The sequence below is a fragment of the Arachis hypogaea genome, chromosome 20 (assembly GCF_003086295.3).
Source record: "Arachis hypogaea cultivar Tifrunner chromosome 20, arahy.Tifrunner.gnm2.J5K5, whole genome shotgun sequence".
NCBI lineage: Eukaryota > Viridiplantae > Streptophyta > Magnoliopsida > Fabales > Fabaceae > Arachis > Arachis hypogaea.
Genome location: NC_092055.1, coordinates 31,839,978 through 31,850,307, shown reverse-complemented (window position 1 = coordinate 31,850,307; position 10,330 = coordinate 31,839,978). Strand labels below are relative to the sequence as shown.

General features: G+C 35.4%; 1 long non-coding RNA gene across 13 annotated transcripts; it reads right to left on the bottom strand.

The window, feature by feature from the left end:
- Window positions 1-3,622: 3,622 nt before the first annotated feature.
- On the bottom strand, window positions 3,623-8,661 carry LOC112783241 (uncharacterized). 13 transcript variants are annotated; one of them, XR_011878400.1, is made up of 12 exons: window positions 8,429-8,567; window positions 8,064-8,315; window positions 7,821-7,950; window positions 7,289-7,362; window positions 7,058-7,183; window positions 6,573-6,677; window positions 5,607-6,009; window positions 5,406-5,456; window positions 4,955-5,320; window positions 4,387-4,881; window positions 4,207-4,236; window positions 3,623-4,046 (listed from the first exon to the last, which is right to left on the bottom strand). It is a non-coding gene; the product is annotated as an uncharacterized lncRNA (long non-coding RNA). The 13 variants fall into 13 exon arrangements; XR_011878399.1 differs by lacking the exon at window positions 7,058-7,183 and having other exon boundaries at window positions 4,955-5,323; window positions 8,429-8,661; XR_003816357.2 differs by lacking the exon at window positions 7,058-7,183 and having other exon boundaries at window positions 4,172-4,236; window positions 8,429-8,645.
- Between the last annotated feature and the right edge of the window lie 1,669 nt (window positions 8,662-10,330).

The window sequence follows — 10,330 nt, the reverse complement described above, 5'->3', positions numbered from 1 at the left end:
ATAAAGGTGAAATTTGATTTCAATGAATTTTTCTAAGTTGGAAAATGTATCTTTTGCGAAAGTTTTTTTGTAAAAATGTGTGCCGGTGCTTAACTCAGAAGTACTGGCTCTAGTATGTCCGGTACCGTGTTTTAATAAATATAAGATTTTGAAAATTTAATTTATTATTTTGAAAGGACAATAATAATTTAAAGTTGAAAACCGGGCGCTAATTTTAAAGGTTTAGCCCAAAGTTGGACCAAACGGGTTAAAAATACTAACGGGTTGGACTGTGCCCAAGTTGGGCCAAAGCCCAACATATATAAGTGTGTAAATGAACCCAAATGAGCTCATAACACACTTGAAAGCAAACCCTAGCAGCTGAAAAAGAAGAGTGAAGAGAAGAGAGAAAGCACTATTTATCCTCCACTTCCGGTGGTCATAACTTGATCTACGGTACTCCGACTCGCGTTCCGTCAGCGGCTACGTGAAACTCTTACCGAGCCCGTTAGTTTCATCTAGCTTGTGTAGGTAAGAACTCAAAATTTCCTCTCTTTTCCTCTGTCCTAAGAAATTTGAAATTCAAGGCTTGAGTTTTGAGTGGATTTTTGTGTTTTGGTTGTTTAGGTACTAACCATTAGTGAGGAATTGTTGGGTTTCATCCCCAATTTCTGTGGATAAGGTGAGGTTTCTCATAAACCCTTGTAGTTTGGTATATTGTGAATATTAGGTTTTGATTTTTGATATATATATATATATATATATATATATATATATATATATATATATATATTATATTGTTAGTTTGAGCCTTGGTGTTTGTTGGAGTTGCTTTGGCTTTTTGGAAGCTTGTGGGATCTAAGTTTTGGTGTTTTACACATATTGGGAATCGGCTAAGGTGTGGTTTCAGTTTTCTCTATGTAATATGTAATATTTCTGAACACTTAGGCTAGTGGTCTTTAGGATAGGATTGAATGATGTGGGTGTATGATCAACTGTATGTGAATATTTTGATTGATGATGATGATGATGATGATGAGAGTTGAATGAGTTGTATGTGGAAAAGTATGATTTTGATGATAATATGATGAATGTTGGTGTAATTATGATTGATAATGATTATGAGTATGGATGATGATGAATTGATGATAATGTGTGTATTTGGAAGGAAGTTTGGAAATATGTGACGTTAATGATTGATGACAATGGTGAGTAGTAATATTGATGTTAATGATGTTAATAGAAATTGAGAAATGGGAATTAGTTTGGATTTAGAATTGTTGAGTGAGTGAGAGGGTTGTGTGACTGAGAAAATGGTTGAAGTGTTTGGTATGAATTTTAGATTATTTTGGTATGGTTAAAATGTGATTGAGTTGGTTTTGAATTGATAGCTTTGGTAAGCGCTAGCACACTCTGGTGTGCGCACACACCCTGCGAAATTTACAAGCTGTGCGTACGAACAACCTCGTGCGCACGCACACGCTGGGAGGTGCAGTCTGTTCAGGGTGTTCGCACGTATCTGTGTGCGCGTTTAAAATAAAAATTTTACCTCTTGTGCGTACGCACACTTCTATACATACGCACATTTCTCGAAAATCCTTTTGGGCGTGTGTACGCACAACCCTATGAGTGCGCACATTGTCCTGTTTTTTCAATAAAAACCTTGTTTTTAACTGTTTTACCTTCCCAGCAAGCTTATAAACTTCCGTAGCACTTTTTAAAAACCTTTTTACCCGTTTTAGGATCTTGGATCACGGAAGAAATAATAAGTGAATACGAAGGGGTATTTTAGTTATGAGTTTAGAGCCGGTGACATAGGTTTGGAAGGTTTGTGTAATCTCTAGCTTAAATTGGCGAACGTTGAGTTGTGAAGTTTATGATTGAAGAGATTTTTGAGAAATGGGAATGCTTATGATGAATTTGAAAAGTTGGAAACCGGTGATGGGATGGTTATGATGAGTTGAGAACTCAGAAAGGAATAATGAGGAAATTATTGGATTATATAGGAGTGTGTGGAGCCTATAGCTCTGGCATGGCAGTTTGTCTTCTGCATGAGTGTGCGGAGTCTATATCTCTGGCGTGGCAGTTTTTCTGCTGCATGAGTGTGCGGAGCCTATATCTCTAGCGTCGTAGTTTTTCTGCTGCAAGAGTGTGCCCAACACTATATATTTGAAATGAGTTATGATGAGATAGTTGTTGTTGTTTTCTCCCTTGCTGCATGAGTGTGCAGAGTCTATATCTCTGGCGTAGCAGACTCCCTGCTGCATGAGTGTGCAGAGCCTATATCTCTGGGCGTGGCAGGAAGGCTACATCCGGGAGGATGTGTCGGGTTGGCATTCATGGACAGACAAGTGATATCACGAGCCATTTAGGACAGACATTCATCATGTGTATATCCTATATGTTTATTTGCTTTGTCGACTTGTATTGTTTGCCTAATTGCATAACATGTTTAACTACTTCTTGCTTTACTTGCTATATATGATATTTACTTGTGCTCTACTTATCTGTATTACTTGTGTTTTCTGCTGGGATTGAGGAGGTTTGGTAGGATGTGGCGATGGGATCACATGTAGGTTAGGTTTGCGAAGGTTGTGGGATACAGCGGTGTGATTAGTGCTAGTTAGAAATCTCCTAATATTAAATGACCCTATTTATTATTTATGGTTTAAGTTCTTTATTTTGTTAAGTTTGGATATCTATTTGGTATGAAGCTCTAGAATTGCCTCTGGCGTCCCGAGGTCTTACATCTTACATCACTGGGTACTGTTACAGTACTGAGAACCTCCGGTTCTCATTCCATACTTTGTTGTTGTTTTTCAGATGCAAGTCGTAACCCACCTCGGTGAGTTACTTGATGGTGACAGAGCGGAGGATCCTTTTCCTTTTTGGAGTCTTTTGTTTATTTTGATTAGTTCTCTCACTTTTGTATTTATATTTGTCTTAGAGGCTTACCTTGAGAGAGATATATTGTATATGCCGTTTTACCTTTCAAAATTCTGTATTGTCTGTATATAACTAGTCGGCTTAAACTCCCACTACAAAAAATTCTGGTAAAAACGGCAGTTTTTCTTTGTATTTACGACGGTTTGAACCGTCATTATTACCAATAATGGCGGTTTCGTAAAGCGACATAATTTTGGGTGCCATTCTGGTTATTACGGCGGTTTTCTGAAAATTGCCATAATTTCCTGGGTTAAAACGGTGGTTTTTGAATAGGTTAAAATGGCGATTTTTGGATAGTTTAAAATGGCGGTTTGAACCGCCATTATTACCTTGATAGAGTAGCGTTTTGGTTGGTTAAAACGGCGGTTCAAATCGCCGTTATTTACAGGGTTAAAATGGTGGGTTTTGGATAGGTTAAAACGGCGGTTTGAACCACCATTATTACCCTGACAGAGTGGCGTTTTAGTTGGTTAAAATGGTATTTTTGAACTGCCATTTTTACCCTGACAATAGCATTTTGGTTGGTTAAAATGGCATTTTTGAACCGTCGTTTTACCCTGACAGTGACATTTCTTATCGTTTAAAAAAACAATTTTTACCGTCATTTTTATCGCGTTAAATAAATGTGATTAAAATTTCACAATAGCAAAAAATCATAATCCATAAATGAAATATTATATAGCTCATAAACAAAAGATTAATATAATATATAATTTTTTATTATTGAAAATCAAAAGTAATAACTCCTATACAAAACCTTGTCTTACTAAACTTACCAAAATACAAGCATTGCAATAAACACTAATCAGTCAAATCTACCATCTAATTCCCTAAACTATCTTAATATCTAATAATGTATTTAAACGGAATATGAATATGTATTTAAACTCTTGCTGCTGCAGCCCTTCTATATCAGTTCTGTACTTCATATGCAAATGTGCAATCATCTGTTCTTGCATGAGAACAGGCAATTTATTCCGTTTGGCAAAACTTGTCACAGCTTGAATTGTGTCTCTTTGAAATGCACAACATGTAGCCAAGAAAACCAAACATCAGAAGTACAATCTGAACCTCTTAGGAAGATAATGATCTAGAATCACAATAACCAATAAACCTGGAATCTGCATTAAAAATAAATAACTAAATAAATAACCAAAGTTGAAGAAATGTATATATAGAAGTTACCTTTCAATATAAATAATCATATTATCACATGATATAAAACGGCTGCACACTCGTTTTTTACCATGGTATTACACATAGACTGGAGTAATTTTTTACCATGGTCCCATTTGGATTTAGCTTCCACATCTGTTGGAACACTGGATAGATCAGCTTTCAATAGAATCTATATATATCAATCAACAAATACAAATTGGGCCAATGTAGGCTTCTATACTTATTTCTAGAGATTAAGGACCACATGCAAATCTTGTATGTGAAATATGGAGTAAAGCATACCTGATTTGCATCCCATCTGCAAGGAGTAAATGTACCCCTCTTGAACTTAGAAATAAGCTTATGTTTTGGGGAAGCATCCAAGCAGAATTTCATTTCGTTGGTTGCAACCAAATGATGTTTACCCCGATAGTCCTCTTGATGCGTACTCTCGCCATCAATGTATCTCTGCAGCAATACCTGAAATTGCTGGAATTGCTGTGCTGTGCTGGCAGGACAACCGCTATCAGCCTCGTGGCGCCAGCCATGGCAGGTCAAAGATTGCAAGCCATCTTCCAGGAAGAACTGATAACGAGATAAAGAATTTCTGGAACACTCACATAAGGAAGAAGCTTCTGCAGATGGGTATTGATCCAGACACACACAAGCCAAGGACTGATTTCAATCACCTCATCAATCTCACACACTTGCTTGCAGCAGCCATGTCCTTCAATTCGGGTATTGATGCAATACGATCTGAAATTGATCTTGGAGAGGCTTCCATGGATCCTAAATACTCTGAAGATGGATTAGGCAACTATGTTAATGAATTAAACTCTAAATTTAATAATTATGGATGATGTATTGTTACCTGTTTCCTCAAGTTTCTGTGCACTAATTCTGTCTAAGATGGACATTTCTTCATGATATTTTTGGAACAAAGTATATGATTCCCACTTGGGACAACTTCTTCTAGATGATGAAGACAATGCTTCTTCTGTCTCAGAATCCTTGAAATGAATGGAGCTCCTCCATTCAGAGGAGACCCTAGGTGTAGAACTAGAACCATCAATGCATGAATCACCATCATCATCATCATGATGCTTATCTTGAATAGTCAGCTTCTTATCTTGGAACTGATGGGTTGGATCAAAAATAAAGAACCTATCATCCCTGGTGAGCTTTGCCTCCTGCACCTTCTTATTCTTTATTGTTCTTCCAACACAAACACGTTCATCTGCTGAAAGTAACATTGTAGCATCAGAGATGAAGCACAAATGTGAGATTGTGAGTGTGGAATGATGTGTGAAATTAAGATATACCTTGGGAGGTTTTGTTACATTTATGTGTTCATGATGATAGTAGAGGTTGGTCTGCTTGCAAATGAGACAGAGTTTGAAACAGAATCAGCATTTATAGAAATGAAAAGGACTTTACCTAAGCATTGATTTATAACCTTATATATGCTTCTCACATTGAAGATTAGATTTATAGAGACATATATAATAATGTGACATATATACCTCGAAGCGTGAGGGGTCGAATTTGTGTGGTTGAGGGAAGAAATCAGCAGAATGGTGAATGCTTCTGAAGAGTGGAAGGACCTTCCAGCCTTTGGGAATGTAGTAATCTTGAAGCTCCACATCTTCCACTACTTCTCTGAATGTGAATGATAGTATGCTTGCACTTCTCAACGTTTCTCGTAAAGAGCAGTTGCAGTGGTGTCATGTGCAGTGGCAGATAACACCAATGAGATTATAAGAAACCTGAGAATCAGAGAGTTGGTATTTTCCTTTTGCTTCCAGCAATTCTCCCAATAACCCTCCACCAAGCTCTCCACTTTCTTTTCTTCTTTTTATTAACCTCCCTATACTCTCATCCAGAAGCTTCCTGGCCTTCATTCATATTAATCACCAAGTAAAGATCCTGCTATCGCAAGCAGTGTAAAAACAAATAAATTTAGGCAACTTTTACAAATAAAGTGAAGGAATCCATAGCATTTCTATAAAGAGAATACTCAAATAAATTTAGGCAACTTTTTCTAGGTTCTTGAGATTATTGTACTTCGAAAATTTTTAAATTCTTTTAGCTCAAATTCTCAATGCTCACATCTTAAATTGCTATGAACATAAAAAATTGAGTTCACAATAATGATAACAAGATCAATGTTATTTTTTTTATTCGATATATATAGTAACAATAGTATATAACAGTAATTGGAAACATTGAAAGGGGACTAAAAAAGTAGACCTAGTAACATTTGGCATCAAATATTCAGGAGTTTTTCTTTCCATTAGAATGAAATTTTATGGCAAGCGAAAATGACTTGCGGCAATATCTAGAGGAAACAATTTTCACTTCAAAATATATTGATCAAATTTCACATATAAGACACTTGTAATTATAAAAGGTTATTCAACATATGACATATCCCCCTTAGAGGTAATGAACAAATAAGAAACAAGTTCAAAAAAGTCTGAAGTACTCACCTCATAGTCATTCATCGACGAAGCATTAGATTCTGGAAAAATACCATTTGCCGCCTGCTTTAGCTTTACTGCCAAAAATTTGTTCTCACTTGCTAAGGAAGAAAGCTGCAGATAAAATGCAAATATTTCATATTTAAACAAGCAAGGAACTGTATCTTAAGAACTTAATATATTTAGTTTGCCTTTAACTAAGCTTGAATTTAATACCAAACTATCTTCTTTGCTGATCCAAAAAAAAATTCAAGCAGATTTGGTATAGTCTTCTGCTATTCTTTTTTACTTCTTCAATTAAAAAACTTGAATGTTTTAACAAATAAATATTCTATCAACTCAAACATCCCTTGGGCCAAGTACATTGCTACTAAATTTTGTTCCTCTAAATTTTTATTTAATAAAATTTAATGGAACAACTCCATGGACCAAATAAGTTCTTTTTTGTTTAATTTTTCTTGGGGAAAAAAGGGGGTCAAATAGCAAAAACTCACATCTAAGGATATTATTTTTAGGAATGGGGTCTGAGCAACCGAGTAACCAATTAGCTAGATTATCTAGAATCAAACACCCAAAACCTCCAAAATTGTTCCTATCCCTGAAGCTTGCATCACGATTCACTGAGGATATATTTGAAGGTGGAAGTTGCCATGCACTTAAATTCCTTTAAGTAATTTGAAATTGAAAAAAAAATAACGATCTGAGTGTCAAATAAGATAAACCACCTTTTTCTTGCTCCAAGGTTCACTTGCATTCAAAACTTCATTGTTTTGATCCTTCTAAACCCATCAAATTTCAGCTGGAAAAAGAAAATCATAATCCTTAAGCTGTTTGAAGGCTTTTTTCTGAAATTTAAATTGCTATCTAAGAAAAATAAATTAGATCCATGGCTTTTCCAAATTTGTGAAGTCTTTAGATAGAACCTAAGACAATGATCAATAATTTCTATTTCAAGTTGTATCTTTGGTAAAGATGAGAGTTAGACATGTCTTTTTTGTAACGGAAGACACAAATAGGTAATCCATCAGAGAGAAAAAGCCACATACATCTAATTTCAAGAATATTAGTCGCCATAACCAAAGTCAGTTATCTATAATTCGAATTCCAAAAAGAGAGAGTAAGAGAATGCTGAAATTTATTCACTGATGTTACTAATTGTATGCAAAAGTAATTACAATTAAAGAATAAAACCGCTAGTTTATGTATACAGGTTTTCTAAATTTCATGAAACAAAAGCAGAAAAAATAAATCAATTACTCTATTGTAAGCAATCTGTAAATGATTCGCAAGCAGATCAATGGTGTCTTGCTTAAGAAACTTCTTTGTTGAATTTCTCTTTCTCCTTATCACATTAATCCGATTCCTTGATTGTTTAATTAACAATTTGCTGAAAAATAAAAGGAGATAAACTGCAAAATTAAAAATCGAAATCTGCATAATTACAATCAATGAAATGTATTAAGAAGGAAGAAAAGAAGCAGAGAAATCAAAGTGCAGAACCATTTCACGATGAATTCCCAATCAAAGAGGCCGTAAAAAATTTTGGCAGATCTAATTTGGTGGCGCGAGGGGATGAGAAACAACGACGAGATGAACGATAGCTGCGGAAGATGAAGGGCGACAAGAGATTAGGGTTCATCATTCACATCACTCATACTTTCTCGTACGCAGCAACACTAATCACTCTTCCATATGGAGCATTCGATCTAAAACCTCTGCGTCGGGCTTCCATGCCGCAACTGATCTAAAAATCTTGGAGAAGAAGACGCATTACTCAGAGAGAGAGAGAAGGAGAGAGAGAGAGAGAAGAGGTAATTAACGCATTCCAGAGAAGAAGAAGAGAAATAAGAATTTTGTATACAAACCTAGAAGTGAGAACGCAGATCGCAATCGAAGCTTTGAACTCTGAAGAGGCATCACCGCAGGAGAAAACTCACTCTTGTGCACTCTACTTGCTAAGCTAGATTTGCTTAAACTAAGTTTTTCTTTAATTAATAAAAGAATATATCGGCGGTTCTAACTGCCGAAATCACAAAGCCTGCCATATTCGAAAAGGAAGTTACGACACCAACATGTACCGCCGAAAATAAAGAAAATTATGGCAATTATAAATAACCGCCCTAATAAACATGTTTTTTTAAACCAGTTTTTTTGTAGTGTCCACGGATTGCGACTAGTACTTTATGATATATAACTCTTGATATCTTGTATCTATATCTTGTGCCTCGAGTAGAGGAGTTTCGTGTGAATGTTTTGCACTTTTGAAACTCTATATTTGAACACTATTTTTTCGTCGGGCTTCTAAAATTACTATTTCTTTCTATATATATTAATGTATAAGTCTTAAAATTGTCGTGACCTCTGATTAACCTTTACTTTACGGCATGAGGTAAGACTTAAGGTAATTAGGGTGTTACATTTTTCATATAAAAATAATATAGCAAGCTAAAATATTCTTAGATATATATAGGATCAAATGGAAATTTTTTGTTCCGTAAAATCCATGGTTAAATTGAAAATTTATATTTTTCTTTAGTTTAAATAGTACTTATATAATTGCTACTAAAAATTTTTAGCAACAAAATATAAGACGGTTAATATTTAATTGTCAGTAAATATATTAGCCATTATTTTTATTATCGTTAAAAGTAAAATAATTAGTGTAACACCCTAACTACCAAAGCTCACGCTTCCGGCTGCGCTACTCTGATAGCTCAGACATTACGACAACACTTATACTATTTATTACTAAAATATGAGCCTGTTTAAAACTTTAAACCGCAACAACGCTCCCAAAAATACTTTCATCCGATAACATACATCCATAGATACCATACAACTTACAAAACTCATAAAGAGTACATCCATATATATATATATATATATATATATATATATATATATATATATATATTTACAAGCATTAACCAATACAATCCCTATCCCTCTCACAGAATATATCAAGATAAAGGCGAGGTTACAATAAATAATCTACATCAATACAGAACATATCAATAACTAAATAAACTCTTCGTGACTTCTGCGCCCATATCCTGAAAGGGGAAAAATGTAGGGGGGTGAGAACATCATCCTCGAAAGGGTTCTCAGTAGAGGGTTTTTGGGAATTACTATAATAGGATACATGAAGATAACCGCACCAGTGATTAATAACCGTCTTATGCCTCTTTTCAAAAACAACAGTTTCCAATAAAAGTAAAGTCGGAAATCTTTTCGGAAAGAAGAACCGTTCAATTCTCAAAAACTCAAAAGCCTTTCAAAACGGTTTATCTATGCGGAACCAAAATAGCCTTTCATAATTTTATTCCAAACCAGAAACACAAAACCGAAATCAACCATCAGTTCATCTCATTCCAACCACGGCCCTAGGCCCAAACAATCCAACTAACAACCAATCACCACAATCCAACAAAGTCCCAGATGCAAACACAAATAGGAAGATGCAGGCACAAATAAACAATTATTGCAAGTAGGACAATTAGCAATTAATCACAAAGGCAAGCCAAGTACAATATGCACACCCAAGCAATGTCACATAGATGCATATGATGAATGCCTGTCCCTAGTGGCTGATGATATCATCTGTCGGTTATAGAGCCAACCCGACAAGTCCTGGTAGCTAACTATTGGACTGTCCCTCTGTCGCGCATCCCCAACTCGAGTTATACTCATCATAAACTTGATCATAATCATGATCCATATCCATCACCCTCACTGGTGAATATTTACGGGGGCGAGCTCATCCGGGG